Source organism: Castor canadensis, chromosome 10, assembly GCF_047511655.1.
Source record: "Castor canadensis chromosome 10, mCasCan1.hap1v2, whole genome shotgun sequence".
Taxonomy (NCBI): domain Eukaryota; kingdom Metazoa; phylum Chordata; class Mammalia; order Rodentia; family Castoridae; genus Castor; species Castor canadensis.
Window position 1 is genome coordinate 121,926,990 of NC_133395.1, and position 15,712 is coordinate 121,942,701.

A 15,712-nucleotide genomic window follows, 5' to 3' on the forward strand; every position below is an offset into this window, starting at 1 on the left:
CTGCTCCTCCCCAAATTAAATATTACCCCCATTTTATTTGAAATATTTATGTATAATGGAGTTTATAGCTTTCTTGTACTTTTTAGGAAGATGTCTTGAGTTTTTGTTTCCTATCTAAAGTATTATATATTGCTTTTATAAACTGCTGGATGAGAAAGGACAGGGAACTGTCCAAGTAATCTTATTCATTCTCATTCTCTCTCTCTCTCTCTCTCTCTCTCTCTCTCTCTCTCTCTGTGTGTGTGTGTGTGTGTGTGTTTGATGGGTTTCATAGGAATAGTCTTTCAAATAGCAATTTTAAAAATTAAGTGAAAACTCATTAGTGGGAAATTAACGCACAATGATTTTAAGCCCCAGGAGGTTGACTCTGTGTATATATTGAGTAATCATTTGTTCTTAGTTTATTGTAAATATAGTCAATTAAGTTCATTGTTAAAAAATGAATTGCACTTGTTATAAAATTGGTAAACCTACTTGAATTTTAACAATTTGACATTTCTAAGTACATGTAATAATTTCAGAACATCTGGTGATAAGATTATAGATTTATAATTAACTTTATATCATTTTTCATTACTTTTCGTCTTCTTTTTTTTTTTTTAAATCAGAACAGAATTAAGAAGAGAGAGCTTATACAATTGTAGCAGATGAAGATACACTGGTAAATCGATTAGGGTTTTTGGCCTGCCCTCCAAAGCAAAGGTAACTGGCTGTTCTGATGTAGCATAGCTGAATAAATACAATACTTCCAGTTTCAACAGAGTTTGAGTTTTACCAACTGATGGTAATTTTTAAATTTAAGGCATATGAATGAGTAACATCTTAAATTTTAAGCACAATCTTGAATATATGATATTACCTAATGTAAAATGGCAATAAATGTAAGAAGTACGATACTGTTAAATGTTGCTTCCTAATACAAAAGCCATTAAATAACACTGATCTCCACAAACACTTGTTGAAGCTTGCAGAAGACTTTAGAGATAGGATACCCATTCTCTCTCAGTCCATACCCACTTATTCCTAGAATATCATACAAAGATACACACTTGTAGTTTTTTTTTCCTTACTGTAGCTCCCTCAGCTCTGTTTTCTTATCTCCCCACACAATCTAGGTCCACCTGTGCAGAGCAGGGAAGATCCTAAACAAGACTATAAAACAGGCAGTTCTTTCTTTTAGTACATTTTCTGGTTTCAGTGCCTTTGCCCAGGTTTCCAGACAGCTCTGTACTTATGAGTACAGAGTAGTCCCATTTCATTGCAAAAATAGCAGCCACCATTAATGGAGTTTCTTACTACATGTTTGCCATTGTGCATTTACTATTTGGGGAGAAGAATGGCTAAATTTCACAGAATGTGGAAAAGGGCAAGAATTCCTGGAGAGGTTTAATTAAAAAACAAAATCCATCCTCCCATCTGCTAAAAGGAATGAGGGGGCTTACAACGTAAGATGCAATTTAAGATGAGTCATTGAAGGCTAAAACTGAACAGAATCCAAACTGTAAAGATCCAAGGAATTTCAGCCTCTGGAATTGATCAATTTATGTATTTCCACAACAGATATGATGCCTCAATCAGGTTTAAAGCAAATGTAACAGAAGTTGAAACAGTTTGTATAACATGTACATTAATCTGCAAACTTCAGGAAGGATGTGGCAGTTCTGTTTGGATGTTTTAAAAGAACTGATCTGTGTAAGCTATATAGTTTACATCTTCAGAACAGGCCCTTAAAATTGTCTGGCCTGAAGGTGAAGCTAGCAATGGAGAGGTATTTTTCAGTGGACTTCGGGGTCATCACAGTGGTTGGTGTTAGCTGTGGAATGTCTGCTAGGTGTCAGAAAAGAGAGAATTGTTGTTCTCCTGTATGTTGATCAGGAAGATGTAGGCACTTGTGGGATCTCAGAAGATGATAGAGAGGAAACATATTTGCCAAATGCCAAAAGGAGCTCTTTAGTTCAGAAATATTTACTGAGATTGTACTGCATGCAAAGGGATTATTGCTGTGAGAAAAAAGAATAGGAGGTTATTTCTGTGAACTCTTAATTATAATTTGTGCTTTTTGAATACTGAATTGATGACATTAATATGATACCAGGAAATGAATGACAACTGGCAGGGAAAGAAGAGTCATAGACTCAAATGTCTGTAGGGACCAGACAGGAAGGGAAATAAAGTGGGTTGAATAGAACTGTGAGAAACCATCAAGTCCAAGCAATGTAAAGTCAGTACCAACTGACTGTAGGTCCAGTATCCATTCACTCATCAAATATTTACTCTGCACCAACTTTCATGCCTTGTTCTTTTCTGGATACTGGGGATAAATTAGTAAATCAGAAGAATAAAAATTCCTGCCATTTAATTGACACTCATTCTTTTTCTGATTGACAAATAAGAATTATGTATGTTTGTCATGTAAAGTATCAGTGTATTGTTTTACAAACTGGAATGTGAAATTGATTTTATCTACATATATATTACCATATATACTTAATCAGCTTTTTGCGATGAGGACATTTAAGATCTACTGTCTTAACAATTTTCAAATATACATTAACTGTAATGACCATGTTGTACAATAATTTTCTTGGACTGCTCCCATTTAACTGTTATCTTTTAATAAACGTCTCCCTCCAGAGGAGGCCCCCCACCTTCTGATAATTCTGGTAATCACCATCTAATCTCTGGGTTCAGTGATTTTAGATTTCATATATAAGTGATATCATGTGATCTTATTTTATCTTTCTGTGCCTTTTTTTTTCACATAATATGTGTCCTCCAGATTCATCCATGTCATTGCAAATGATGGGATTACCTTCTTTTTTTAAGGCTGCATAGTATTTCATTATATGTATATACCACATTTTGTTTATCCATTCTTCACTTGATGGACACATAGTGATTCCCTAATTTGGTTGTTATGAATAATGCTGCAATTAACATGGGAGAGTAGCTGTTTATTCAGGGTGATTTCATTTCCTTTGAATATATAACCTGCAGTAGGTTACTGGATCATGTGGTAATTCTTTTTTTTTAGTTCTTTTTTTCAGTAATTCAGTAATTTATTCTTCTAAAAAAGTGTGCAAAAATATATAGCTCTCATCCAGTAGGTGTATATGAATGACATTTAAAATGGAGGCTTATATTACCATTTATTTTTATCAAAGTCTTTCAGTGTACTGCACCAGTGCTATAGTTTAGTTTTTTTTTTTAAATGAGCTTCACATTATTTTATATTCTTTCAAATTGTTTGCTATATATGAAAGAAGTGCACTGCAAAATGCTTGACGGAAAAAAAGGAAACAAAAGAAATTCAGAACTTCACAGAAATGTATACTTTTTGCAGTTAAAAAAGGTTCTGAAATATACATACAAGGATGCTGGATGATCTCACCCTTTACCCCCTCGCCCTTCTTCTTTTTAGTTCAAACCATGTAAGAGTTCTGATTTTTGCAGAATTTCCAAAATTGAAAATAAAAAAAAATTAAATAACCTTTCTGTAGCAAATCCAGGGGTAGGGGGAGCACACAAGAAACCAAAAAACCCTACAAAAAAAATTTTTAAAAGAAGATAGCAAAGGTAGTATTCATCTGGTGTCTTTTATTTAAGCTTTTTAAGTTAAGAAAAGCTGGTGACATTTATATGTTTTTGTGCAAAAGTAAGTGAATGGTAGTAGATTTTTAAAAATCTTACATACTTTGTGAAAAAGTCTGCATAATATTTCCCTTAAATATGCATTATTTTACATTTTTTAGGAACTCCTATCTTATTTTTCATAATGGTCATACTGCGCTTACCTTTTAATGGAGAGAAACAGAAGACAGAAAATATATATAAATACATTATATATTAGATAATGATGATTTGTTAGAAAAAGACTGGTCAGGATAAGGAAAATCAATAGTGCTGATGAGAGATGGGGTCTGAAGTTTTAAATGGCAATAATGAGGGCAGGACTCTGAGAGGGTGAGATTTGAGCATTCAGGTTGAAAGAGTGAGCCCATTGAGCTAGCTGGTGTGGGCTACATGAGCAACAGAAAGGAAGAGGCCAACTCTGAGTGAGCAATTAGAAACTGGCAAGCAGACAGCTAACAAGGCCAGGGTATATGGTCTCATAGGGCACTGAACTGGCCTTGTCTTTTATTCTGAGAGAAGTGGAACACTATTGGAAGGGTCTGAGTAAAGGAGTGACTTGATCTGACTACTGTTTTAATAAAATTTTGGAGGTTATTATAGTAATATCAGTTGTAGGGATCAAAATAAAAGCAGTTAAACTATGCAATAACCCAAGCAAAAGATGATGATGTTTCCAGACTTCCAAAATTTTAAAGAAGTATTAAATTGTTAACAAGTTAAGAAAAGGATACAGTTTGAGTCAAACTAAATAAGGCTGTGAGATTCTGCTATGTTTATCACTTTAGTTACAGAATTGGTGAAGGAATTCAAAGAAAGGCGAGTACTTTGGGTCACGCTAAGTTGGGGAGTATAAAGTTGATTTGACACTCAAGTGAAAGTTTGCTTTTGGTAAGCCTGTGAAGCCAAGAAAGGTAAAAGAATGAATAGTAAGCAAGTAAGCAACTTAGGAATAGTAAGCAAGTAAGCAACTTAGGAATAGTAAGCAACTATTCATAATAGCCACAGAATAGAAACAATCCAGATGTTCAACTGATGAATGGATGAACAAAACATGGTGTATTTACAGAGTGGAATACAAATGCAATGGGGGAGATGTTTCAAGATCCCAGTGGAAGACTGGGGTTGTAGCTTAATGGTAGAGCATTTACCTAGCATGTGTGAGGCCCTGAGTTTTTTGTTGTTTTTTTTTTAAATTCATTTATTCACATGTGCATACCTTGTTTGGGTCATTTCTACCCTCTGCCCCCCACCCCAACCCTCTTCCTCCCATTCCTCTCGCTTCCAGGCAGAACCTGTTCTGCCCTTATCTCTAATTTTGTTGAAGAGAAGACATAAGCATAATAAGAAAGAAAAAGCGTTTTTGTTAGTTAAGGGTAGCTATACAGCAAGATGCCTACCATTGCTTCCATGTACAAATGTGTTATAACCCAAGTTGATTCATCTCTAACTGATCTTTACACTGGTTCCTGATCCCCTTCTCATATTGACCTCTGTCGCTTTAAGGTTTCTGTATTAGTTCCTCTGGAGTGGGGACATCAAATGCTTTCATGTTTTGGGTTTTCTACCTATCCCCATACCTCCCGTATGTGCTCTCCCCTTGTCATGTGAACCAAATCCAACAATAGTGCTGTATTTGCTTTAGATCTAAAGTCCGCATATGAGAGAGAACATACAATTTTTGGTCTTCTGAGCCTGGCTAACCTTGCTCAGAATGATGCTCTCTAGTTCTACCCATTTACTTGAGAATGGTAAGATTTCATTCTTCTTCATGGCTACTTGTGAATGATAAGATTTCATTCTTCTTGATGGCTGAATAAAATTCCATTGTATATAAATACCACATTATCTTAATCTGTTTGTCAGTAGTGGGTCATCTTGGTTGTTTCCATAACTTGGCTATTGTGAATAGCACTGCAATAAACATGGGTGTGCAGGTGCCTCTGGAGTAGCCTGTGTTGCATTCCTTTGGGTGTATCCCCAGGGGTGGAATTGCTGGATCATATGGCAGATCTATGTTTAGACTTTTAAGAAGCCTCCAAATTTTTTTCCAGAGTGGTTGCACTAGCTTGCATTCCTACCAGCAATGTACCAGAGTTCCTTTTTCCCCACATCCTCACCAACACCTTTTGGTAGTGGTGTTTTTGATGATGGCTATTCTAAGAGGGGTGAGGTGGAATCTTAGTGCGGTTTTGATTTGCATTTCCTTTGTGGCTTTCTCGGTTTGTTCATTATTAGTGTATGGGAATGCTAATGATTTTTCTATGTTGATTTTCTATCCTGCTACCTTGCTATAGCTATTGACGGTGTCTAGAAGCTTTTGAGTAGTTTTTTGGGTCTTTAAGGTATAGGATCATGTCATCTGCAAATAGGGATATTTTGACAGTTTCTTTACCTATTTGTATTCCTTTTATTCCTTCTTCCTGCCTAATTGCTCTGGCTAGGAATTCTAGTACTGTGTTGAATAGGAGCAGAGATAGTGGGCATCCTTGTCTAGTTCCTGATTTTAGAGGGAATGGTTTCAGTTTTTCTCCATTAAGTATAATGCTGGCTGTGGTTTGTCATATATAGCTTTTATAATGTTGAGGTACTTTCCTTCTATTCCTAGTTTTCTTAGAGCTTTTATCATGAAATGGTGTTGGATCTTATCAAAGGCTTTTTCTGCATCTATTGAGATGATCAAGTGGTTTTTGTCTTTGCTTCTGTTAATGTGGTTTATTACGTTTATTGATTTTCGTATGTTGAACCACCCCTGCATTCCTGGGATGAAGCCTACTTGGTTGTGGTGAATGAGCTTTTTGATGTGTTGTTAAATTCGGTTTGCTGTTATTTTATTGGGGATTCTTGTATCAATATTCATTAAGGAGATTGGCCTATAGTTCTTTTTTTGGAGGTGTCTTTGCCTGGTTTTGGGATAAGTGTATATTGGCTTCATAAAATGTGTTAGGCAGTTTTCCTTCCCTTTCTATTTCGTGGGACAGTTTAAGGATGGCTGGTGTCAGTTCTTTAAAGGTCTGGTAGAATTCAGCAGAGAATCCATCAGGTCCTGGACTTTTCTTTTTGGGGAAACTCTTGATTGTTGCTTCAATTTCATTTTGTGTTATAGATCTATTTAGGTGATTAATATCCTCTTGGTTCAGTTTTGGATGATTGTATGTATCTAGAAATCTGTCCATTTCTTTAAGATTTTTGAATTTAGTAGAATATAGGTTCTTGAAGTAGTCTCTGATGATTTCCTGGACTTCCATGGTGTTTGTTATTATCTCCCCTTTTGCATTCCTGATTCTACTAATTTGGGGTTTTTCTCTCCTCATTTTAGTCAGGTTTGCCAAGGTTCTATCGATCTTGTTTATTTTTTCAAAGAACCAACTTTTTGTTTCATTAATTCTTCGTATTTTTTTTTGTTGGTTTCTATTTCATTGATTTCACTCTTATTTTTATTCTCTCCTTCTATTTGTTTTGTGATTTGCTTGTTCTTGTTTTTCTAGGAGTTTGAGATGTATCATTAGGTCATTGATTTGGGATCTTTCAGTGTTTTTAATATATGCACTCATGGCTATAAACTTTCCTCTCAGGACTACTTTTGCTGTGTCCCATAGGTCCAGTAGGTTGTGTTTTCATTTGCATTGACTTCCAGGAACTTTTTAATTTCCTTATTGAGGATTTTTGCATTGATATTCATTAAGGAAAGTAGACCCTGGGTTTAATCCCCAGCACTGGGGGGAAAAAAATAACCTACTTGATGCTGGAAACTTTTTTTTTATTTTTTATTTTTTTTTTATTCATATGTGCATACAAGGCTTGGGTCATTTCTCCCCCCTGCCCCCACCCCCTCCCTCTCCCCCCCACCCCCTCAATACCCGATGCTGGAAACTTTAGATAGTACCAAACCTTACAAGTATTATGCTTTTCCCTTTACATACATACCTGTGATGAAGTTTTCATTAATTAGGTACAATAGGAGATGAACAATAATAGTAAAATTAAATAATCACAATTACTGTACTAAGACTTAATGCAAATATGGCCCTCTCCCTTTTTGTTACAATATCTTAGTGTACTACACTTAGCTGATGTGAGTTAATACAGTTGACTGCTTTGTACCGTAGTGTTAGGCTACTATGTATGGGTTACTTGAACAAGAGCACTGCAATGTTAGGATAGTCACCGTGCTAACTGAGACTACCTATAAGTGACAAGTGGCAAGTAGCATATGCAGTGTAGATGTGCTGGACACAGTGCTGATTCACATCCTGGGCATGTCCTTGACGAATGATGGGAAATTTCATCTTGTCAGTCAGAACATTGTACAATTGAGAACTTACCATTGTTTATTTGTAGAATTTTCTGTTTACTTTCAGACCAAGGTAGACTGCCAGTAATTGAGATGGCAGAAAGTGAAAACATGGATAAGAGAGGTGTACTATATTATTTAGCCATAAAAGGTATGAAACACTGATACATACTACAACATGGATAAACCTTGAAAACATTATGCTAATTGAAGGAAGCCAGACACAAAGGGCCACATATTGTATGGCTCTATTTATATGAGATATCCAGGATAGATGAGATATTCAGGATAGGCAAATCCACAGAGACAGAAAGCAGATGTGATTTCTTAGGAGATAGAGAGGGAGTATTGGAGAATGACTACTGACGCATATGGGTTTCCTTTGAGGGTGCCGAAAATGTGGAACCTAGATAGTGATGTTGGTTTCACCATCATCATGAATATACTAAAATGTAATTAAACTGTACACTTCAAATGACTAAAGTGTTGAATTTTATTTTGTGTGAATTTTACCTCAAAAAATAATGGCATTCAGAAAAGCCTTTTACAAATATATGTTTTATATCTTGGATACAAGTAGCTAGTTTAGTTAGGGTAGAGTCTTTGTAAGGAGGAATGATGGGTAAATTAGGATAGAAGAAGGTTGAGCCATATAGTGAAAAATGTTGACTGCTAGGTCAAGGAGTTTTAGCAGCTGCAAAGTTATAGCAGCATATACTCCATGAGGAAGAAGGAAACTGAAGAGAGATTGCTGTTTTGGGAATATAAGCTAAAAGTTGGATTTCAAAACAAAGGAAATCACCACTGATTTTATCAGTCTGTGATATTGCTGTTCAACTGATGGAGTTTTCTGATAATCTCCCAAATGCCTCAAAATTAATTTACTCTTCCTTCTTCTTTTTCAATAGCTTATTTTAGTGCCTAATTATAAAGTTTTGTTTAAAATATAGATCTTATGTAAAAGCCCCTTTATTTTTAAGGAACTAAAACTTCTTTCACCCTCTGCTCCCCATGAGTTTAGAATTATGTAGATTGTTTCGTAACAAAAGTTTATCATCATTAGTTTTTATCAAAATGGGCGCATTGTATGCCTAGTACTTTTTATATGTTTCTTTTAAAAATTTATATCCTGGTTGTATTTCCATTTCTTTCTTTTGGACTGCTATATTATCTGCTGTGATTTTATCTTTAAAAACAAAAAACACTGAAAAGTAAATGCCACAGACCTCTATTAGAAGGTAAGTAATACCTCATGATTGCTTCCTATGTGTCAGGCACTGTTCTAAGCATGTCAATTCATTGGGTCCTCACAGACACCTGATGGATGAGTTTTATATTATTATGATGATCCTCCTTTTATAGAGGATTTAACTTTCCTGCCAAGGCCCAGAATTAGGCAGTGGCTGAGATGACTCCAGAGCAGGTTTCAGTTCCCCTTCTAGTTGCCATCAGGAATCCTGTGGCTGGTCGTGTCTGATCATAGAACTTTTTCAAGAGAAGTGAATCTGGAATTTTCTGTGAAAATTTCCAAGTTTTCATGTTGATTTTAAAATATACCTTTGTGGTACTATAGTTCCAATACCATAGATTTACTCATTTAAGGTGTAGAATTTAATGATTTTTAGTGCCATGACCATTTATATCTAGGGCCAAAATAAGCAGCCCCAAAAGAGACCTCATTCCCATTAAGCAGTAACTCCCATCATCCTATCGCCTAGCCCCTAAAAACCACTAATCTGCCTTTTGTCTCTATGAATTTGCCTATTCTAAATAATTCATATAAATGAAATCATATGATATTTGACTATTTGTTGGCTTTCTGTCATTTATGGGAAAATACCTGAGAAAAGCATAAAAGGAACAAAGATGTATTTTGGCTCATGGTTCCAGATATTTTAGTCATTGTCACTTTGGTCCATTGTTTCTGGACCTGTGGTAAAGTAGAACACTATGACGACAGGAGCACTTGGTGAGGCAAAGCTGTGTACCTCATGGCAGCCAGGAAGATGTGATAGGAACAAGATATTTCTTTAAAGACACTCTCCAAGGACTCACCACCTACATCTTCCAGCACCTCCCAATAGCCCATTCAGATATGACTCCATCAATGGAGTAATCCATTGATGAGGTTAGAGCCCTCATAATCCAATTACCTCCCAACTGTGCTTCATTGGGGACCAAGCCATCAACACATGTGCCTCTGTGGGATGTTTCATATCCAAAAAAGCACTGACCTTTTGTGTCTGGCTTTCTTCATTTTGCATACTGGTTTTGAGGTTAAGCTATGTATTATATGCTGTGTAATGTATAACTATACTATAATTTTTTTTAATTCATTATTGGTGGACATTTGAGTTATTTCCACATTTTGGCTTTTGTGAATAGTGCTACTAATGAACATTGGGATATAAATGTCTATTTGAATCTCTGTCAGTTCTTTTGAGTGTACACCTGGAAATGGAATTGCTGAATCATGTGGTAATTTTATGTTTAACCTTTTTTTAGTGACTACCAAACTGTTTTCCAAATTGGTTGTGTTTTTTTACATTCCTATCAGAAAGGTATGAGGATTCCTGCTTGCCAACACTTGTCATTTTCTAATGTTTTGTGATGTTATTTTTAAATTTCAGCCCTGCTAGAAGGTGTGAAGTGTATTTCTTATGGTTTGGGTTTGCATCTTCCCAATGCCATTGATGTTGGACTTTTCATTTGCTTGTCAGTCATTTATATTTCCTTCTTTGGAAAAGAGGCTCATGCTTGCTAGACATGATTTCCTTCTTGAACCACCATCTCCAACCCTTTTGTGCTTTAGTTATTTTTTAGGTAGGGTCTTATTTTTTTGTTCTGGGCTGGGCTCAGACTGTTATCCTCATTTCACTGGAACATGCCACCACATCCAACTTACTGATTGAGTTGGGGTCTTGCTAACTTTTTGGCCAGTCTGGCCTTAACGATCATCCTCCCAACCTCTGTCTCCTGAGTAGTTGGGATTGCAGGTGTGAGACACGGCACCCAGTGAGTTATCTTTGTAGAAAAAAATTGAGATGCAAAAGTTGTAAGTCTCTTATCTGATAAATGATTTACAAAAAACCATCTTACTCTGTGAGTTGTCTATTTTCTTGATGTCTTTTAAAACACAAAAGCTTTAATTTTGCTGAAGTTCAGTTATCTATTTGGCTTTGTTTTTTTAAGAAATACCAAATGACTCAGATTCTAGCCCACTTATGACTACTACATTGCTGCTATTGCCCCAGAAACTGGAAAATCCTTATGTTTTGTGAGGAATACATTTTCTGCAGTGGAGAGGAGAAGGACACTTTGGAAAGCAAGAAAGGCAGATTTTTTATTTTTTTAAAGAGCAGTTTTGTTTCATTTCCCATTTTCTTTTCCTGAAGTCCCTTTACTTTGGGGGTGAGGAGGTGGAAAGAGGACTAAGGTCTCCAAGTCCTAAAGATTTTCTGTTGATCAAAAGAGAATATGATCTACCCCAAAGTTCATTTGGAAACACAAGAGACCACGAATAGCCAAGGAAATACTCAGTCAAAAGAACAATGCCGGAGGTATCACAATACCCAACTTCAAACTATATTACAAAGCAGTAGCAATAAGCACAGCATGGTACTGGCATAAAAACAGACATGAAGACCAGTGGAACAGAATAGAGGAGCTGGATATGAAGCCACACAACTATAACCAACTTATCTTTGACACAGGTGCCAAAAATATACACTGGAGAAAAGACAGCCTATTCAACAAATGTTGCTGGGAAAAGTGGTTATCCATCTGCAAGAAACTGAAACTATATCCATGTCTATCACTCTGTACTAGTATCAACTCAAAATGGATCAGGGACCTTACCATCAGACCTGAAACTCTGAAGTTAGTACAGGAAGGAGCAAGAAATACTCTGGAAGCAATAGGTATAGACAAATAAGGGCAAAATAGTTTCTGCCAGGTAGCGAGGGGTAAGGGGGGGGTAAGAGAGGGAGTGGGGAGATATAAGGGAGGGGCAGGGGTAAGGGGGGAGAAATGACCCAAGCATTCTGTCCACATACGAATAAAATTTTACAAAATGTGGGAGATTCCAAGATGGCGACTTGAGGGAGGAAGCAGAGAACGTGCCTCCTAAAGTAGTAAAATCTTGGAGAGACACTGGAGATACACATACAGGAAAAAGCATCGAGAAGAGGCAAAACTTTGACTCGTCCACACCTCTGTCCTGCGCATAGCATCTCCGATTCACATTAAATGGAGAAACCAGGAGGGGTCCCACGCCACTGCCAGATGCCAGCGCCCAGACGGCTTGGGAGGATGCAGACGACAAAGTGAGCTAAGTTGTACGTGGTACTCCCACAGACAATTCTGGGCCGGATCAGCATAGCCCCCTGGAGAGACTGACCCCCCCCCACCCAGGGGAAAAAAGAAACTGAATAATAAGCAATAACAACAAAACAGACACGTTGCAAAGAGGGCGGGGACCCTGAGCGCCGAAGCGGGGGGAGGGGAATCTCACACAAGTCGGCTGGAGAAGGCAGGAGCAGTGGCACTTGCCCAACAACCAGGAGTGGGAAAGCTTGTAAAAGTGGTGGTGGGAGGAAAACTCCACAGGAGAGGGGGGAGGACCACTTCCCATGTGAGCTGTAAATAACACACAGGCCTGAGAAAGTGGGTGCAGTTTCACCTCCGCCAGTGTTCTTGGAAAGGGGAAAGCTTGTAGCAGTGGCAGTCAGCACAGCAGAACTCTGAGTAAACAAAGCCTGAGGGGCTAGGTGAGTGTTAAGCTCACTCCTGAGATCTGCATAAATAAAGCCTCCAGCAACTGCAGGCTGACAGCAGTGGACAGGCGAGCCAAAGCCTCAGCTAGCCATTCGCAGAACTGTCTCCAGACTCTTTTTTTTTTCCTCCCTACTTTTGATGAGCCAACAACCAAACTACACCTGTGTGCTGAAAAACTTACTGAAATTTTATTGCATTTGACCTTGGGACACTTTTGTTGTTGTTTTGTGTTGTTTTAGTTTTTTTCCCCTTTGATGAGACAATGACAGAACTACTTCTGAGACACCATCTCCAGGATTGGAGGCTGAGGGACGAACACCAAAATTATTAAGACTGAAAATTTATTGCATTTGAACATGAAGTTTTATATGTGTGTGTGTGTGTATGTATATATATATATATATATATCTTTATTTACTCTTTATTTTTATTTTTTATTTTCAGTCCTCTCTGTCTCTCTAATGCCTGTTCAGCTTACTGTTGATTAGTACACTATCTCTCCCTGTTTATTTCTTTGAAACTTTTTTGTTATTTGCTTCGTTTTTTTGTATTTGTTTGTTTTTCCCTTTTTCTTTAACTTCTTTGCTTTCCACCTCCTCTCACCCTTCCATTCTAAACATCATCATTCTTATTATTACAAGCTAGAAATTAGTTAATTGCACACAGTCCAGGGACAGTAACAACACCAAGGGCAATGACGGGAAGACAGAAAAAAACAGGGAAACCAGTTTCCCCACAGCAAAAAATTAGTACAGGAACCAGAAGGATACGAAGAAAACAGATACTCAGAACCAGGTGCCAACAAAATGAATATAAACTATGCCAAAGAACCAAATGAAGCCCAAAAGAACAATCTAAAAGAAGAAATACTACAGGTAATCAATGAGAATTTTATAGAGATGATACTGGATATGGTCAACCAAAATGTAGACGAGACACTCAAGAAATCCTAAGAAAACAAAAATAGAGAATTTGAAAAAGCACATGAAGAAATAAACCATAGAAGCACTGTATAAACACCAAAATGAAACAAAGAATATGACTAATGAAGAGGTAAATGAACTCAGGACAAAAATAGACAGCGTTAAAGGGGAAGGGACTCAGGATATGGAAAACCTCAGAAAAAAGAACGAAACAGAATTGCAAAACAAAACAGAAGGCCAATCCAGCAGACTAGAACAAACAGAAAACAGAATCGCAGAACTCGAAGATGAAGTGGTAATTAAAGTAAAAACCGAAGAACTATTGGTTAAACAACTCAAGACCTGTGAAAAGAAAATGCAAGAACTCACCAACTCCATCAAAAGACCAAACCTCAATCATGGGCATCAAAGAAGGAGAAGAGGTGCAATCAAAGGGAATGCGTAATACATTCAACAAAATAATAACAAAAAGCTTCCCAAATCTAGAGAAAGCTACTCCCATACAGATGCAAGAGGCTTCCAGAACACCAAACAGACCAGATGAAAATAGAACTACACCACGGCATATCATCATTAAAACAACAAGTTCAGAAACTAGGGAAAGAAAATTGAAGGCTGTAAGAGAAAAAACAAATCACATACAAAGGTAATCCCATCAAAATCACAGCAGATTTCTCAACAGAAACATTAAAAGCAAGAAGAGTGTGGGGTGACATCTTCTGGGCACTGAATGAAAATAACTTCAACCCCAGGATACTCTACCCAGCAAAACTATCATTCAAAATAGATGGAGCAATAAAAGTCTTCCATGATAAGCAGAAACTAAAACAATATGTGACCACAAAGCCACCACTACAAAAGATTCTTCAAGGGATTCTGCACGCAGAAAGCGAAACCCAAGATAACCATGAAAAGACAGGCAGCACCAAACTACAGGAAAAGAAAAAGCAAGAAAGTAGATAGTAACGTCAACTTAGGTACACACAATCAAAACTTCAAACACTAAGACAACTAAATGATAGGAATCACCACATACCTATCAGTACTAACATTTAATGTTAACGGACTTAATTCACCCATCAAAAGACACCATTTGATGAAATGGATTAAAAAGGAAGATAAAACAATTTGTTGGTACAGGACACCCATCTCACCGACAGAAATAAGCATAGGCTTAGGATGAAAGGCTGGAAGAAGATTGACCAAGCCAATGGCCCCAAAACCAGGCAGGAGTAGCAATACTTATCTCTGACAAAGTAGACTTCAAACCTACATTTATCAAGTGAGATAAAGAAGAACATCCCATACTAATAAAAGGGGAAATAGACCAAAAGGAAATAAAGTTATCAACCTATATGCACCCAATGTCAACACACCCAGTATCATCAAACATACCCTGAAAGACCTAAAAGCATATATTAACTCCAACACAGTGGTTGTGGGAGACTTTAACACCCCATTATCATCAATAGATAGATCATCCAAACAAAAAGTCAGTAAAAAATCCAAAATCTAAAATATACAATACATCAAATGGACCTACTTGAGGTCTACAGAACATTTCATCCAACTTCTACACAGTATACATTCTTCTCAGCAGCCCATTGAAACTTTTCCGAAAGAGATCATGTCCTAGGGCACAAAGCAAGTCTCAGCAAATATAAGAAAATAGAAATTGTAGCATGCATTCTATCTGATCACAATGCCGTAAAACTAGAAAACGACAACAAACTTAAAGACAAACAACATGCAAACAGCTGGAAACTGAGTAACTCATTACTTAATGAACAATGGGTCATTGATGAAATAAAAGAGGAAATTAAAACGTTCCTTGAAGTCAATGAAAATGAAAACACAACCTACTGGAACCTATGGGACACAGCAAAGGTAGTCCTGAGAGGAAAGTTTATAGCCATGAGTGCATATATTAAAAACACTGAAAGATCCCAAATCAATGACCTAATGATACATCTCAAACTCCTAGAAAAACAAGAACAAGCAAATCACAAAACAAATAGGAGAGAAATAACAAAAAATAAGAGCTGAAATCAATGAAATAGAAACCAAAAACAAAACAAACAAACAAAAA

At 36.9% G+C, this 15,712-nt stretch overlaps 1 protein-coding gene across 1 annotated transcript in view; it reads left to right on the forward strand.

Moving 5' to 3' along the window:
- Positions 1-608: 608 nt before the first annotated feature.
- The window catches only part of Atxn7 (ataxin 7), a 124,509-nt gene continuing 109,405 nt past the window's right edge, over positions 609-15,712 (forward strand). Inside the window, exon 1 of the mRNA XM_074044132.1 lies at positions 609-702. The gene's annotated coding sequence lies outside the window, so the exon portion shown is untranslated. The remainder of the gene's footprint in view (positions 703-15,712) is intronic.